Here is a 17552-nt window from a genome sequence, read left to right as displayed (position 1 = left end):
AAGGAAGTCTTTATTGTTCAAATTCAAAGTCAGCAATTGGATGAATGGGTGATTTTTTCATGAGAGAAAGAGAGAAAGAACTTATTCAAACATACTAACGCTCCCATATCCCATGTGTGCAAAGTGAAAACCCGATCAACTCTACCAAGTGGCCTCAGCTCAACCCCACGCCCCCACTTTCTTGCTCAGTGTGTACACATCCTATACAGTACAGTACTGTATGTCTCATGTCTTAATTGTTTAACTTATATTTGTTGCTGTAATGCATGTTACGCTTTGTGACAACTGCATGTTGTATTTATAATTTGGCACAAATACAATAAGAGAGATGATAATAAAGAGAGCCATAAACCGTGTCAGAAAGTGGACCAGGGCCAAAAGCAAAGCAAAGTTCTTTGTTTACCCAGGGTGAATGGACTAAGCTCGACGAAATTGTTTACAGCCAGACCCTGCTCATAGAACATTTCATGGTAGGGGTTCAATGCCTTGCTCAAGGGCACTTCAGCGGTGGTAATTCTAACGTGCCGGTCCGGGGATACGAACTGGCGACCTTCCGATAACAAGACCGCTCCGCAAACCGTTCGGCCACCGCTGCCATGAGGCTTCTACCTGACACTCGATCATCATATCACCCAAACACCTACGGAGTAACCCCAGCTCCTGCAGCTGCCAACTGGTATATACCCAAATATTTTGGGCCCCAAAAAGCTTCTGCACAGTTTTAAACACACCTAAAACTGCTATGAGGGATATGTGCACTGTGCACGACAGGTGCATGCTACTGTATGTCTTTCACCACAGTGTTCAAGTTTGTAAATGAGAATGACACGTTATCTATTCTTTTGTGCCTCAATGGTACATATACGGATGTCAGTGTTATTCCTTTGTCCTTGATCACTGACCTCAACCACAGAGAAATGGGATTTGTGAGGTCTTTTTTTCTGTGTCTATACAGTATTACGCTCTCTCTGACAGAATGTCAATAGGTGTCATATTACAGGCCCACTCACCAACCCACCCCCACCCACCCCCTTGCCTGGCAGAACCCAGGCTGACAGTGACTCACAGAAGAGACTGAAAGCTGTTGTTGTTGATTACTATAATATCTGATGGATCACGAGTGAGTTCCGTACCCAGACGTGCTGCCATGTGAAATAGTATTTTTGTGAACCCTCCTCACTAATAATAGACTTTGGGAGGCTAGTGATGCCGTTTGCACCATCATTCATTCGTTGTACTTTGGAGTGTGTGGCCAGACTGTCCACGGAAATGTTGACTCTGACATTGATGACTCAAAACATGTATATCTGTCTCATGTATTGTTTTGTTTGTTGTTGTTTAGTTGTTCTTTTGTGAAGAGGACCACAATGGAAATAAGCCTTTAGGGCTTTATTGAGATTTTGTCAGGAAAGTGCTTTTCATGTGATATCACCAAATAAAATAAATCAATAATCAAAAAGAAATTAATCAATCAATCTAATCTACTCTTATTAGAACTCCCACTTGAACTCAAAGAATCTCTCATTGTTTAGAGTAAGTGAGATGATGAACGTAATCTCTTAAGCTGCTGAAGATCAACAGTGTTTCCCCTTTGGCAGATAATGATGACTGTGCTATGACTATTGTGTATAGGTCTATTTGGAAATTCAGCTCAAGCGATGGAAGTGGAAATTAGATAAGACGTCTCTCTGTCTCTCATGGCTTTAGTAACCTTCTTCTCAGAATAATCATATCAGTCCCCCAGACCATGACAATCTCTCCGGAGGCTGTCAGAGAGAACCAATGGGTGAGTGTGTACTGTGTGCTCTGTGGCAGAGCATTGGAATAGACCGTGGCGGACAGTAACTAGTACATTTATTTGAGTACTGAAAGTACAGTTTTTTAGTAGTGACTCCCCCACTACATTTCGAGGAAGGGATGTTTGGCATCCAAACGTACAATTACCCCCTTAAGCTATATTTCAAATATAATGAAAATAGCGATACAAGATCACGTGTCGCACCGCAACAATTCATTGCTGTATTGAGCATTTCTCAATTTTTTTTTCTTTTGTGGAAATGTTCTATATTTCAATACAGCAATGTGATTTGATATTAAAAAGAAAATGTACTTCATAATTTGAAAACTGGAGTATTTATTTACTTGTATATACTTTGTCCACCATCTGGGAAAAGAGACACTCTTGGGCTGTTGTTTGTTCACTGAGTCAATGTGTGGGGAAGTGAAGTGGTCTAATTATACACTGAGCGATCACGCAGGCAGCACCCACTGTGTCCCAAAGACATGTGCCCACATGGTTGTCTACACCAGAGGTTCCCAACCTTTTCAGGACCATTTCAGGACCTTGTCGTCACCCATCTGACCTTGTGGTCTAGTTAGTAGATGGGGGGGGGGGGGGGGGGGGGGGGTGGGCAACACTGGGCACCGTGCATTTTCAGAGCATTAAAGCATATTTAGGGGTCCACTTGCAATTTCCTCATGGTCCACCAGTGGGCCCTGGCCCACAGGTTGAGAATCATTGACCAAACGGTAGGACTCAATGACAGTGACTAAGGGTGAAGCGACAGGGGGGTGATTGGTGTAACAACTAAATTGTGAGAAAAATGGAAACATAAAAAATATATATACATTTTTGTTGTGTCCTGTGGAGAGACACGGCATTGAGGGCAGAGAGAGCGGAGATGCAAGACAGGTGCTCATTTTCTTCGTCATTTTCCTCTCCCTTCCAGTTGGCCTTGCCGATACTAAAACTGTGGTAAAATTGTTCCCGAATCCTAATCCAAACTGATAATGGTATCGCAGTAGCAAACTAGAAAAAGTGCCCTTCTGGGCACAGGTCTCCACCAGGAGGATAGGAGTGTGTGTGTGATGTTTGGCAAAATGTTTAGGAGCAACATAAACGTGTGTGTGTGTGTGTGTGTGTGTGTGTGTGTGTGTGTGTGTGTGTGTGTGTGTGTGTGTGTGTGTGTGTGTGTGTGATGCGGCTTGGCCTGTTGTAGCGCCACCATGAGGCTGATTTGAAAACTGTCAAGTGGCATTTCTTCCAAAGCCTAGTGGGAATATGCATGCACAGTTTCTGCGCTGCGTTGAGTAGTAGCGATTTGTACAAAACGGGTACAAAGCGGGCTACTCCTGAAAAGTTTAGAAGCCATACAATGAGGGTGGATTATGAGAAATCAAACAAACCCCGTCTTGATCACATGACTATGGAGAGCATGTGTACCGATTTGCGTGAAATTTGGATAAAATCTGAAGGAGTAATATTAGAAAATGTGTTTTACATATGTCGGCCTCCTGGTGGCGCTATAAAGAGCAGATGTGAAAAACTCCTTGGCCTCTAGGGAGTTGGCATACAAAGTTATCCACAGATCCATGCAGTTAGAGGTAAAAACACTTTTCAGCTAGTTATAGCGCCACCATGAGGCCGAGTTGAAAATGTTCATGTGGCATTTCTTTCTCGGCCTAGTGGGAATGTGTGTGCACAATTTCACGGAAATCACACAATGTGTTCATGATTTGCAGCATTTTGTTTGAAACTGAGCACTCCTGCGAACTTTGGAAGCCAATCTTAGCCAATCAGGATGGAGTCAGATGAAATCTGAAAGACCCGTTTCGTTGAATGGCTCTAGAGAGACTGTGTACCAATTTGCGTGATGTTTGGACAAAATCTGTAGGTGTACGGTCCAAAAACTTGTTTTGCGCCTGGTGGCGCTATAACAGGCCGTTCTGGAAATGTTGGGGCAGAGGTTCATCGTTGACATCCAGGGAGTGTGTGTGCAAAATTTGGCTTCGACCGGGTTAACAGTGCCAGAGATTAGCTATTCACAGACGGAAGGACGGACACACACACACACGGACACACGGACGGACGGATGGACTGCAAAACATACTCTCTCCCCATGCCTTCGGCCTGGTGGAGACAAATATCAAACGTGCTAGATGTTCAGAAATGGTAGGGGAGGCGTCGGCGAGCGCTTTTATTGGTGCTGGATCTTCTCGCAGCTCCTTTCACACACAGCGAGCAAAACCACACGATCAAAGCCCGATTTTACGTCAGATCGGGGGTTTTGTTGGCGAGCGCCAAAAATGCTCCCGAGTCCCGACAGCATAATCGGAGCAAATATCGGGCAGTGTGTACGAGCCATTAGGGGCAACATTTCAAAGTCGACTTTGAAAGTTCAAAGTCAGAGACAGTCAGAGACAGTGACGCAGAGAGAGTGACGCAGAGACAGTGACGCAGAGAGAGTGACGCAGAGACAGTGACGCAGAGAGAGTGACGCAGAGACAGTGACGCAGAGAGAGTGACGCAGAGAGAGTGACGCAGAGACAGTGACGCAGAGACAGTGACGCAGACAGTGACGCAGAGACAGTGACGCAGAGACAGTGACGCAGAGAGAGTGACGCAGAGACAGTGACGCAGAGACAGTGACGCAGAGACAGTGTCGCAGAGACAGTGACGCAGAGACAGTGTCGCAGAGACAGTGACGCAGAGACAGTGACACAGAGAGAGTGACGCAGAGAAAGAGAGAGAGAGAGACGGCATACTATAGCATGCCGTTCATCATTTTTGAGGATTTTGTGTGTGTGTGTGTGTGTGTGTGTGTGTGTGTGTGTGTGTGTGTGTGTGTGTGGTAAAAAAAGTGTTTTACATATGTTGGCCTCCTGGTGGCGCTATAAAGAGCAGATGTGAAAAATTCCAGGCAAAGGTTTTTCGTTGGCCTCTAGAGAGTTGGCATACAAAGTTATCCACAGATCCGTGCAGTTAGAGGTAAAAACACTTTTTGGCCAGTTATAGCGCCACCATGAGGCTGAGTTGAAAATGTTCATGTGGCATTTCTTCTTCGGCCTAGTGGGAATGTGCGTGCACAATTTCACGGAAATCACACGATGTGTTTATGATTTGCAGCATTTTGTTTGAAACTGAGCACTCCTGCGAACTTTTCAAGCCAATCTTAGCCAATCAGGATGGAGTCTGAGAAATCTGAAAGACCTGTTTCGTTGAATGGCTCTAGAGAGACTGTGTACCAATTTGCATGATGTTTGGACAAAATCTGTAGGTGTACTGTCCAAAAACTTGTTTTGCACAAAGCGGCCTCCTGGTGGCGCTATAACAGGCCCTTCTGGAAATTTTGGGGCAGAGGTTCATCGTTGGCATCCAGGGAGTGTGTGTGTGCAAAAGTTGGCATCGACCGGGTTAACGGTGCCGGAGATTAGCTGTTCACAGACGGAAGGACGGACACACACACACACACACACACACACACACACACACACACACACACACACACACACACGGACGGACGGACGGACGGACGGACGGACGGACGGACGGAGTGCAAAACATACTCTCTCCCCATGCCTTCGGCCTGGTGGAGACAATAACATTAGGGCTGCAATTGCAGCCATGCTCGTGTCGTGAAGCCATCCTCACGTGTCCCCCTTGCTGGAGGTGGGCCACTCCATGCTGGGAAATGGAGTGGGGAGGGAGATGTGCGAGCCTCAGTCAGGGACGTGCATTTGAATTGGGTGTGTAGTACTAGTGTAGCCTTTCAAAGTGTCGAGGGGGAGGCCCAGGCCACCCTTGACTCAAGCTGTGATAAGTAGGTAAAAGGTGAGCGACGTACAGTGCCAGAGTGATCATTCTCAATTCTCTAATTACATAAAGCGAAAGCTGTTCCAATGGTCTGAGACCTCTGTTGGAACCTTAACCACATCTAAAAGCTCACAACGTGTCACAGTGCGAGATTAGGTGTAGAACGAAAATGTATAGACCTCTGGGGGACCCCAGTCTACCGAGTTAAAGTATTTAGGATATCCTGGGTTCGATTCCCGCTGGGGACGCTGTGGGTGCTGGGGGCGTGTTCCCTCCTCCACATCATCAGTGCCCATACCTGAGGTGGGGTTGGCGAAAGGGCCTTTCTGTGTGGAGTTTGCATGTTTTCCCCGTGTCCCCTAGGGTAGGTACCCTCACAAAAACATGCAGTAATCCTGGTCTCTAAAACTACCTCCCCCTGGCCAGCAAACTGGGTTGCAAAATCGCGGGGTAAAAATTATAAGTAAATAAAGTAAAGTATTTAGGATATAAGGGGTTAAAACTAATTTATACTTCACTGCATCATCCTTTCAAATTAGTTGAAAATTGTGTCTTCTACTAAACCATAGGCAGTTGGAATGTCACTTGGTTGGTGTTGTCAACAAAAGGAGCAATTTCATTTTAAAATGATAATTTGAGGACACAAAAAGGCTTTACTCTGCTTTCACCCCTTCTAAACCCTCTCTTTAGCCTCCATGATGGGCAATAAAAAGCTCGTTTGCTTATTGGCTTCTGCTGTTTGTGAGCTGTGAGGTCAGGTTTAGTGGCGATGCAAAAAGCATGTCAGTGATAGCAGGTATTGATTGCCAACTCCACGCCTGCACACACTCAGCTTGACTGATGTTGCCATTTTAAAACCATGTTTTGGGAATGTGTAGGAAGAAGAACCATGGAGTCATGAAGGAACCCAGTCACCCCGGCTTAGTGAGTCACCAGCCACCACAGGCCACAAGACTCTTGAACTTGTAACTGACACCTACACCCTACATCCCAAACTCACACACACGCACGCATGCACAAACGCACTCACCCACGGCCACGCACGCACATGTGTGTGTGTGTGTGTGTGTGTGTGTGTGTGTGTGTGTGTGTGTGTGTGTGTGTGTGTGTGTGTGTCAAATATGACAATATGTTGGCCTACCTTGACCTGTTATGTAACATTACATAACCCAAAGATTCCACCTTGCTGTCTGTGATTCCATTGAGCAAGTATTTTGCAAGCATTTTGCATCCCAAAACGCAGTTTATAGTTAAGGGACGTAATAAAACAACGACCTCTGCATCCACGGGATGCACTACTGTACGACTGTACTTTTTTATTCTAGTTTATTTTGCTAGCTGTAGTTATAATAATCATGTCTTCTTCTGTTTTCTACATGAATATAACCACATTATAACCATATAAAATGAAATGGACGTTAAATGCTGCAATTTGTAAAAATCATCAAAATCATCATTTAACTCATCAAATGTCCCTGGGACTCATCTAAGAGACCATCCCTGCATCCCGGGACTCATTACATTGAAAACCTATTTACATCACTGGGACACTAATTGTTTTGGCCTCTCAGATTGCATTTGAGATACAAAAAACAAACAAAGAGAGAATATGCAAGAAATATGATTTTGTTGTTTTTATGGCCCCTATTTTAGATGATTCTATGGCGCACGGTGCAGAACGCAAGGCGCAGTTGCGTGAAGGAGGGGTGTTTCCCTCCAGTTTTGCTATTCGACAGAACGTTATCTGAGCGCAAAGCTCAGCGCACGGTGTACATTGTACCGACCAGGGGTTTTCAACTGATTGTGAATAAGGGACCACCACCCTGGCCTGGCCTGATTTAGAATATGGGCTAAGAATAAGATTATGCTTTTGAATCACTTGCTATGCATCCCATGTGTATACAATACATCCCATTGTTTTTCAACCAATGGTCCATGCACTACTAATAATTTCCTAATAATAATGACTCAACCAGACAATCCAGTGCTCTTCCAGACAATCCAGTGCTCTTCCCTCTCTTGAGATTTTAACTCCCTTTTTCAGTTACATTTCTTGACCTCCAACTTGTCAAATGACTACATGGACGGTCATCATAGGTCACCCGGTCATTCAGTTCACTGTTTCTCAACTAGTGGAAAGAAAATGTAAAAACATACAGTCCGACATACCAATAGTTTGACATCCGTGGCCGGTTAAGACTCACCCGTGGCTACGACATGCGTTGCCGGTTAGAAGACACATGCGTGGTGTCGGACTATTGCATGTCGGACTGTTAGTACGGAGCAAAGATATCGGACCAAAGATATGCACCCGTCCATGTGTAGACTGTGACACATTGTGAGCTTGTAGATCGGCTATTTTCGGAGAGTGACACCTGCACACAACCAAATGACTTATCTTTTAGTTCTACTGGATCTCTTCTCCACTCTTCTCCACTTTAATAGCCAAAATAGATTTTCGTCGACAAAATCAACTGTAGATCTAGTCAACTATACGATATTTAGTCGATTAAACTAGACTAATACCAAAACATTTCAGATGACTAAAACTAAATTTAACTCAAAAGACTATGACTAAAATTCAATCAAAATGTTACTGTGAAAATCAACACTAGTCTGTTTTCATGGGTCGGCATGCCCTTGCTAGTACTGCATGAATTATTTGTAAAGCAAACAGGTGTGCTCCAGGGACAGGACAGGCCCGTCCATTGAGCTTGAAATCGACCTTCGACATTGTTTTTTGTATTTTATTATTCCCCTGAAAGGGGTCTTGTTTTCCCCTATGGTTCACCGCAAACAATGGCTTTTGTGCTGGAAAGTAACTGACCTAAAGAATGAAACACAATTAGCCAATTTACTCTTTGTTTTTCCTGCTCCCATTAGTACCGAATAGTTATTCATTGGATCATGTGTTTTCATAAATAAAGTCCACAGGATGTTATTAATGTTTAGACTTCCTTAGCTTGACCTGTCTGCAGCCGTAGCTGCAGCTTATTGTCCAACTTGACAAAGAATTGACACTAATAATGTGGCCAAAACTGATCCTACTTTAACCAACACTAAAAAGTAACCAAAAAGTAGCTTAATGTTGTACAACATACATACATGCAGTTAGGCTAATCTCCCAGTTCTTCAGGGAGATTAGCAGCGATACATGACATTGACATTTTGTTGGATGTTAACATTGCAGTCCAAACAGTCTTTCACCAGGCTGCATACTGTATGGCTGGGCCAGTGCTGTTCTGCACCAAGAGCAGCCAATGATACAACTGTATGGATCGTTTTAATATGGATGCTGTAGTAATATTACTCCATCTGTTGCGGCTTCTCCCTCTGCTTCCAAGAGACATGCAGCTCTGTGTTTTCTGGCTCACGTCAGCTATTCTTCTTCAGCACTTTGATCACTGAGCAAACATCACCATATTCTGGTTGTGTTTGCAGAGGGTGTTGGCCCCAGCCGCTCTCCCACGTGGTTGCTAGGGATGGAATGATTACTAATGTGCTCTAGCTGTCAGTTATATGGCAGAGGTGTGTGTGTGTGCGTGCGTGCGTGCGTGCGTGCGTGACAAAGAGAGAGAGAGCTAGAGCTTAAGACCGCCTTAGAAAATCAAACGGATGCATCCACTCTGCCACTAGAGTCTAGACACCTGTAGCAATGGCACAGTGCAGTGAATAATAGTTTATGTACTGGTACATTACTACAATCCATCATTACAGCCTTCATATGTTGTTGTTATTATTTGACCCTCAGTGGCATTCTGGTTCTGCTCTGACGCACGAGCACATATCCACCCCGCTGGATCCTGCGCTGAACTAATCCTCCTTGGAGCGACTGCAGGCCAAGCAGAGGGTCTATACCAAAGACACGGCTTCTAGCCTTGTCAGCACTATTGGACACAGAACAACAGCAAATGGTCGCCGCTGTGCAGATTGCTTGCTTAGCCAATTGCTGTAGCTTTGTTCACTCTGTGTTGGGGAGGGGAGGCAGAGAAAGGAAAAAAAGAGCTTGGCATGCATCTCCTCACAGACAGAGCTGTAGTGTTTCTCTCTAACTACTTGCAGGCCGCAGCCCACAAACATGGCAGAGGGCCGTGCATTGATCCACCCTCTGTTCAGTTGTTGTTGCTATAGGGCTGCAACTATCGATTATGTTCTTGGAATATTGATTACTGTTCCGATTGATTGAAAAATCTAATATTGATTTTTTATATACAGAATATGCACACATATTTGACATGCATTTGCTGTTATGCGGAATGACCCACAGTGGGAGCAGCAAGGATGTACAGGGTCTTGCTCCTTGATTGGTGTGGGAAATGAACCTGTGACCTTTCAGTCACTCCATCCCTGAGGCGATTCTGCAACCTGTTCCCGCTACAAGTACAGTTACAGTTAGGTTGTAGCTCTGTTCAACACCGAATGTGAATATCCATATGTTTCTGCCTCAGTTTGGAGAGCCAAACTAAACTCATTAGTCAGCCGCCAGTAGCAGAAGCTCAATGCAGTTTTCTTTTAGGTTTTCTGGCTCCCGTAGATCCTTTATGTAAGTCAGTCTGTAGTACGGTATGTTGATGTGTGAGATGCAAAACCCTTTTCATCCCAAACCCCTATAGAGATATTAGCCCAAATACGATATTTGATTGCCTACCCAAAGCTGGAGTCCATTCCCTATAGTTTTCAGATACGTGGACTGAATTGTTAATTAACACCCCATACAAAGACTTTTGCCTGTTTTCAGATTAAGCCTGAGTTCTAAGCCTCAACTAACAATCATCAAGAGATCTCTTTTAAGCCTGGGGTTAAAGGACATTGCTGGTGGTCTAGCTTTTTTTAGCAGATTGACTGCAACTCATTTTACACATCTTCCAAAGCTTACCATGGTTTGTTTGATTTTCAAGGAAGCCGGTATGAAAAAAAGATTAGTAAACTTTCTGAATGTAGTCATTATGACAATACCCCCATGTGTCACTGCTATCCCGATTGGTTATGGGAAGGGTGAAGACAATGTAGATGTGACCTCATACACATGAGGTCGCCAGCCACGCATGCAGAGGATCGTGCTATCTCTTCCAGTTTCACTTCCTGCTGAACAGACACTCCCAACCAACCTGTAGTTTGCCCTCCCCTAGACCAGGGCTTTTCAACCTTTAGTACCACAACAGAAAATATCTGGCTCTCCAAGTACCACTATAATAACTGCTGCTAAGATTCAGGAGCGTAGACCTGCCCCATCCTATTCAGCTATTAACACAGCTCAATTGTTTTGTTTTTGTTCCATTCCTAAGCCAATTTCGCTGCCGCTCTGATGAAACTGTCTAATCAGCACAACTGATAATATTTCTAATGTGATTAATCCGTCCTCAAATCTTCTATTAACGGCTAGGCTCATTTCAGCACGGCTGGAGAGCCTATTTCAACCAATTGCTTGGTGAGAAGAACTACCTGTATTAATTTAAATATTCCATTCCACTTTTGTCTTTCTTCTTCTTTTTTTGGGCGACTATCAGTACCACCAGAGGGGGGCTCAAGTACCACTAGTGGTACCAGTGGTGGTTGGGAACCTAGACCTCTGGCACGTGAACGCGGCTAGTGGTGTTCAAGGGAGCCCCCGGACAAGCCGGAGCCCCGGAGGCACTATGAAGTATTCAAACCCCAGTCTACATGGTCGTGGGCAGGAACTGTACCCCTGTGTCACCCGGATGTCCAAGTTTGGTAACTATTTATCGAGTTTCTAGAAAATGTAAACGTGTGCAAAACCATTCACTGGAAAATGGTCTATGTTTATTTATGAGATATGGCTGAACCTGTGAATGTACAATTACGTTTATTGACACTGGTGTGGTACTTAAAGGTTACATTCCAGGAACTTGTCCCACAAATGCCATGTGATGCTCAGTGATCCGAAAGGGAGATTAATTTGGATCTTGAGTGGCCTCTTTAGAAGGTGGACTGGCAGGTTTCTGGCCAGAGCCTTGCTTAGCTGTGAATATCTGGAACCTCTCCAAATGCAGTGCTTTCCCTCTTAAAAAACATGACCCATTTCCCTCAAAACGGGGACAAACAGCCTGGTCTGTTTCATTCCTGCTGTTGTCAGTATTCTTGTACTCACTTTAACTTAAAGTATAATGCAGCAGATTTGCATATGTCACCAGTACATTATTTTAGTTTTGGGGGCAAAACTCTATTCCAGGGGTTTTCAACTGATTGTGAACCAGGGACCACCACCCTGACTTAGAATCAACCTGGGGACCACTGTTGCGGATATGGGCTAAGATGAATGCTTTTGTAACACTTGCTATGCATCCCAATGATCCCATGTATACATCCCACTGTTTCTGAAACCAATTGTCCACTGACTACTAATAATTTCCTAATAATAATGACTCAACCAGACAATCCACTGCACTTCCACCTCTTGAGATTCTTACTTGATTCTCTGTTGAATTTCTTGACTTCCAATTTGTCGGTAAATGACTACATGGATGGTCATCATAGGTCACCGGGTCATTCAGTTCACCGTTTCTCAATAAATGACATTTTTAAAAATCAACAAATCCTACATTACTAAATGAATGGTCAGGCACATGCAATACTTGCAGGGCCACCAGTGGTCCACGGACCACCTGTTGAACACCCCTGCTCTATTCAGTTGCAAAACCAGCCTAAACTAAGCTTGAAGGTTTATTATTAAAGGAGGGCTGCAACTATCGATTGATTTCTTATAGATAATCCCATTGATTACTGTAGCGTGTAGCAGGAGAGAATGTCAAAGGGCAAAAGTCGCCCCAAAGTGAGCTTAAGAGAATTCCATTGTGCCCTACTCCTGTGTCACGTGTGTTAAAGGCTCATGTTCTGAACATTATTGTGTAAATTAGGGTTATATATTCATGTGCATTCTTAAAGAGTTTCATTTATAGATGAAATATGCTATTTGCAACCACCATCACAAATTAAAATATAGGTCTATAAAATAAGGGGAGATATGCAAGTCCCCAAAAGCAGCACAGCAGTTACGATACATATGTTTACAGTAATTATTTCAATGTTTACAAGCATTTTACCAATGTAAACAAACCTATTACAGCCTCAAGGTACAGTTATACTCCTAAGCAGGAACGATACGCACACCAAAGGCTTTTGTGTGGTTCTGATCTTTAAGAAAGAACAAACGTACAAAGAAGATGAGCCAAGAGCTATGTCAATCACCTATACCTAATAAATAACTTTTATGGTTGAGGCAAACAGAATCAGCGACACTTTGCATTATATGCTTAGTTGAAGTTTAATACCGGTACATCATCTTATGGGAGAAGTACATCAAACAGGCTTGTGGTGGTCAAGTAGCTATCTAATGCAGTGGTGCTCAACCATACCATACCAAGTACCACCTCAGAAAAGGTCTCTCCACGTACCACCATAATAACTGATGTTAAAATACAGGAGTGTAGACCTGCCCCATCCTATTCAGCTATGTTAACCCAGTTAACACAGGAGGAACATTTCATTGATTCTTTGAAGTTTTTAGTTTTTGTTCCATTCCTAAACCAATAATGCTGCTGCTGTGACGAAACTCAGTCTAATCAGCACAGCTGATATTTCTAATGAGATTAATCCATTCTCCAATTTTCTATTGCGTGTACTGTCATGCTCATTTCAGCACGGCTGGAGATAAGAGCCTATTTCACCACAAAGGCCCTTAAAACCAGGCTCCAGACTTCCCAAAACAAACTGGTCAGGCTCCTACTTGACCTCGCCCCCCGAACCCACCTCACCCCTGCCCACTTCGACAGGCTGGAATGGCTTAGGGTCGACGACAGAGTACAGCATCTTGCAATGGGTCTGGTCCACAAGATTCGATACACCACCAAGATACCCATGTACCTGTCTAGATACTTCCTTAATGTTAACAAAGTCCACACCCACAACACCAGAGGGAGTGCAACGAACCATGTACAACCCAGATTCGGCACAAACAAGGGACTAAATTCTTTTCGCTCCTATGCCACCAAAATGTGGAACGCCCTACCAACAGTCATTAAGACATGCGAATCCCTTGACTCCTTCAAACCCGCTCTCAAAGGGCACCTACGGACGGCTGCAATTCGAAACTGGCCCCTGTAAAATCGGAATCCCTCAAACACGGACGCAAGGACAACACAAGAGACGGTCGCGGCCACACAGCCAACTCAAGGTATGGCCACTGAGCCGACTTGGGGACCCAACGCAAGGACAACACAAGAGACGGTCACGGCCACACAGCCAACTCAAGGTACGGCCACTGAGCCGACTTGGGGACCCAACACAAGAGATGGTCACGGCCACACAGCCAACTCAGGGTACGGCCACGGAGCCGACTTGGGGACCCAACGCAGCTCCTCCAAGGAAAACAAACAAATGAACGGAGCTGAACGTGAATCCCCCCCACCGCCCACCCCTTTTTTTCCCTCACTGTATATGTTTCTTTTCCCTTTTTACCTCCTTTATGATGAATTCCTGTTCTGTCCTTTGTCTATATAGAAGTGTCTATTTGTACGTCTCTAAATGTTTTTGATGAATTGAACATTGTGGACCCTATTGGAAACAAGTGTAATGCTTAATTGGGTCGTCCACTCACAGTTAACAGCCTTTGTATTGAGTTTGTGCTTGAAATGTACTGTAATTCTGCAAACTGTTAATACATTTTTCAATCAATCAATCAATCAACCAATTGCTTGGTCAGTATAAATATTTCATTCCACTTTTTTCTTTTTTCTTCTTTTTTGGACGACTCCTCTGCGTACCACCAGAGGGGGGCTCAAGTACCACCAGTGGTACATGTACCACAGCAGGTTGAGAATCAGTGATCTAATGAAAGCAGAGAGAAAGCATAGATAGATGAGGATTGGACTGGAACGTGACAAAATACGCTACAGCTGAGCTTTGTTGTCAGGCAGCAGCATGAACAAAGTAACGCACGTTGAAACAAGGCTGTGGTAAAGATACAGAAGTAGTATGGACTTGAAGCTGTTTATAAACCAGTCAGTGACATCACCGACGAATCCTTGGTGTTACTCTTCCTGCGACCGAGTAGCCTCTGAAACCAGGCTTTCTTTTCACCGTCGTCTTGAGTTGACTCTTTTTTTCCCCTTTTTTTTCCCCCTTCACATACCAACACTGCTTTCTTTTTTTGTTTTTGGTACCCATTTGTTTACATTTGTATCACTGATTAGGCCTTCAAGAAGCCATCCGAATGACCTGTGCATAAAGCTGAGTCACAAGTCCTATGTGTGTGGAAAAATTTCTCCCGGGGGGGGACGGAATGCTATGGCTTAAGGGAGGATTATGGGTATCTGATCATGGCTGTGAAGTTTGTCTGTGGTGATCTCCCACTTTCAAGTGACCTAGTCAAGAGTCATGTAAACATGTTTACATGCAATCTAACTGCTCTTCTAAATGTAGCAGACAGTAGACTAGACCACTACAATAATGTGATGGCTATCTTTTGATGGCAAACGGAGCATCATAAAGACAATCTTTTGATGCTATACAGAGTGATTGGCTTCCATATTACACTATAAATAAGAGATGATTATAATACACGTTTTGCAAACTTTTAAGAGAGTCCCATTGTAAAACGTGATATCTTGCCGAGTGTGTTTTGGGCTAGGGGTTTTTCTGTTGTTGGTTCATGTCACAGCTCACACTCACACTCACGTTCATATTTTGAGCGTACCGAGATTTCCGACCATTCCCACGTTAGGTGTGGAATTCATCATTATTTTTTTACCGTGACTTTGAGCACATTCTACGGACATTCTCAAATGGATGTGTTGCGCAGCTTGCGCTTGTATGCATATTCTATAGTTCACATAACGGTCGGACAGACTGACAGTCACTATGGCTAATTATATTTTTATAATAGTTATAGTTATTATATTTTTTTAAAAGTCCACATTATTAAATGGCATCGGCGTGTTCTGTGTAGTCACTCAGTCAAAGTTTTAAGCCAGCTCTCCAGCGCTCTCCTCCAAAGGTAAATAAGCTGATACAAGTTCAGAGCACTGTGTTCACCGTACGGTTAGCTACAACAGGCACCATTTTCTTTCCACCAAAAATTCATATCTTGTATATAGTACCTCTACCAGTCTAAAGTCCTGAGTGCTTTACTCAAAAAACAGTTGATCTTATCCTCCCTCACTGGCGTCACTTAACTCCGGAGGCAACAATCACTGTCAAACTGGGTTAGTTGTTATATGAGTGACCAGGCCAGCGTTGGACCGGTGGGCGTCAAGCATGGTGCCACAGAACTGGAGGTCTGCCCGCTAAGCCCAGGGCTCATTTGCACAATGTCCCACTATAGCCCACGGATTAAGGTTGTGATTAAAAACTAACCTCAGCAACCGCCTTCCTCATTTCCCCCAACTAAAGGCCAAATCAAACAGGCTTCATACAATCACTGTATTATTCCTTTCTTTGTAGGCCTACGTAGTAGGACTGCGCTAGACCAGTGCTGCACTAGGGGCTTATGTACATATGTATATACTGTAGTATATATATGTGTATGTATGTATATGTATATGTATATGTATATGTATATGTATATGTATATGTATATGTATATGTATATGTATATGTATATGTATATGTATATGTATATGTATATATATATATATATAAACACACACATGTTATACGTGTATAATGTATATACATAATATATATTAATTTAAATAAAAATCAATTCATGAGATGATTGTGCCAATTTGGCTTCCTTATTTTGGGTATGTAATACAAATAATAAAACTAAAACATGGTACTTGAAGCACAAGAAGTTAGAGAGGTAATTGTACGTGCGTGCATTTGTGCATGCACATGGGCTTTATGTGCGTGTGTGAGAGTGTGTGCATGCATGCGTGCTTGTGGTTGTGATAGAGAGACTATCCTGCTTCTCTGCAGCTAACCGGTACCTAACAGAGTAGACATGGGACTATATCAAATGTTCATGTTCATGCTTAAGCACTTAAAACCTATTTAGTTTGTTCACTGGGGTCCCCCAGGGGTCTGTTGCGATGCAACCATTGTGAGCTTATACAGTAGATTGGCTACTTTTTACTACTGTTGTATGGCAGTATAAAATAGCGTTAATCAGATTAATTGTACGTCAATTCAAAAAAATCAATTGGTAGTTACTTTTTTGGGTTGATTCATTGATATAGTAAAATAAATATTTAAAAATAAAATCTGCTTCTCGATTATTTTATTATAATAATCACAGAGAAGTGTTTTTACAGCTCTACTCTACTGCAGAAAAGGACAGTGTGTCTGCCTAGTGGGTGAGTAGCTGGAGAAGGGGGTGCATCTGGCTTAAGGACAGTGTGTCTGCCTAGTGGGTGAGTAGCTGGAGAAGGGGGTGCATCTGGCTTGGCACTACTCAAGGTAGTGGTCTCCACGTTCTTTTTCCAAGCCATGGTCCAAAAGCCTCCTGAGTTAAGCCAAAATTGTCAAATGTTCTTCTTTCATCAACTCGGTAGTTCTATTAAAAAAGAGTGATGGCCACAGTAAACTTCAGACAGTTCTCAGACACTACACAATGGTAGTCTGAGATTGTGCCACAGTAGTTTTGGCTTTTATTCTGGCCATGTAATCGCTGGGCATTCATTTAACCTGGGACACACAGCCTGTGTGTGTGTGTGTGTGTGTGTGTGTGTGTGTGTGTGTGTGTGTGTGTGTGTGTGTGTGTGTGTGTGTGTGTGTGTGTGTGTGTGTGTGTGTGTGTGTGTGTGTGTGTGTGTGTGTGAGGAAGTGGAAGACAAGTCCATGACCAAGACCTTGCTCGTCCATGTCGATGATGGTCTGAAATTACAGCCTCTCCTTCTGCGCCACTGCCCTAGTTTCAAGGCTATGGTGTCTTGTCTTCACCTCTACGGTTACACGTTTCACTTCAATGTGACTTATACTGTAGCTAGAGTAGGTCACAAGA

General features: G+C 43.6%; 1 protein-coding gene across 4 annotated transcripts in view; it reads left to right on the top strand.

Annotated features, from left to right (window-relative positions):
• The window catches only part of cdk19 (cyclin dependent kinase 19), a gene marked incomplete at both ends in the record, with an annotated part of 72361 nt that overhangs the window by 11438 nt on the left and 43371 nt on the right, over nt 1-17552 (top strand). The gene's annotated exons all lie outside the window — the stretch shown is intronic.

Source organism: Electrona antarctica, assembly GCF_951216825.1.
Source record: "Electrona antarctica genome assembly, chromosome: 17".
NCBI lineage: Eukaryota > Metazoa > Chordata > Actinopteri > Myctophiformes > Myctophidae > Electrona > Electrona antarctica.
This window is presented reverse-complemented; position numbering and strand designations above follow the sequence as displayed.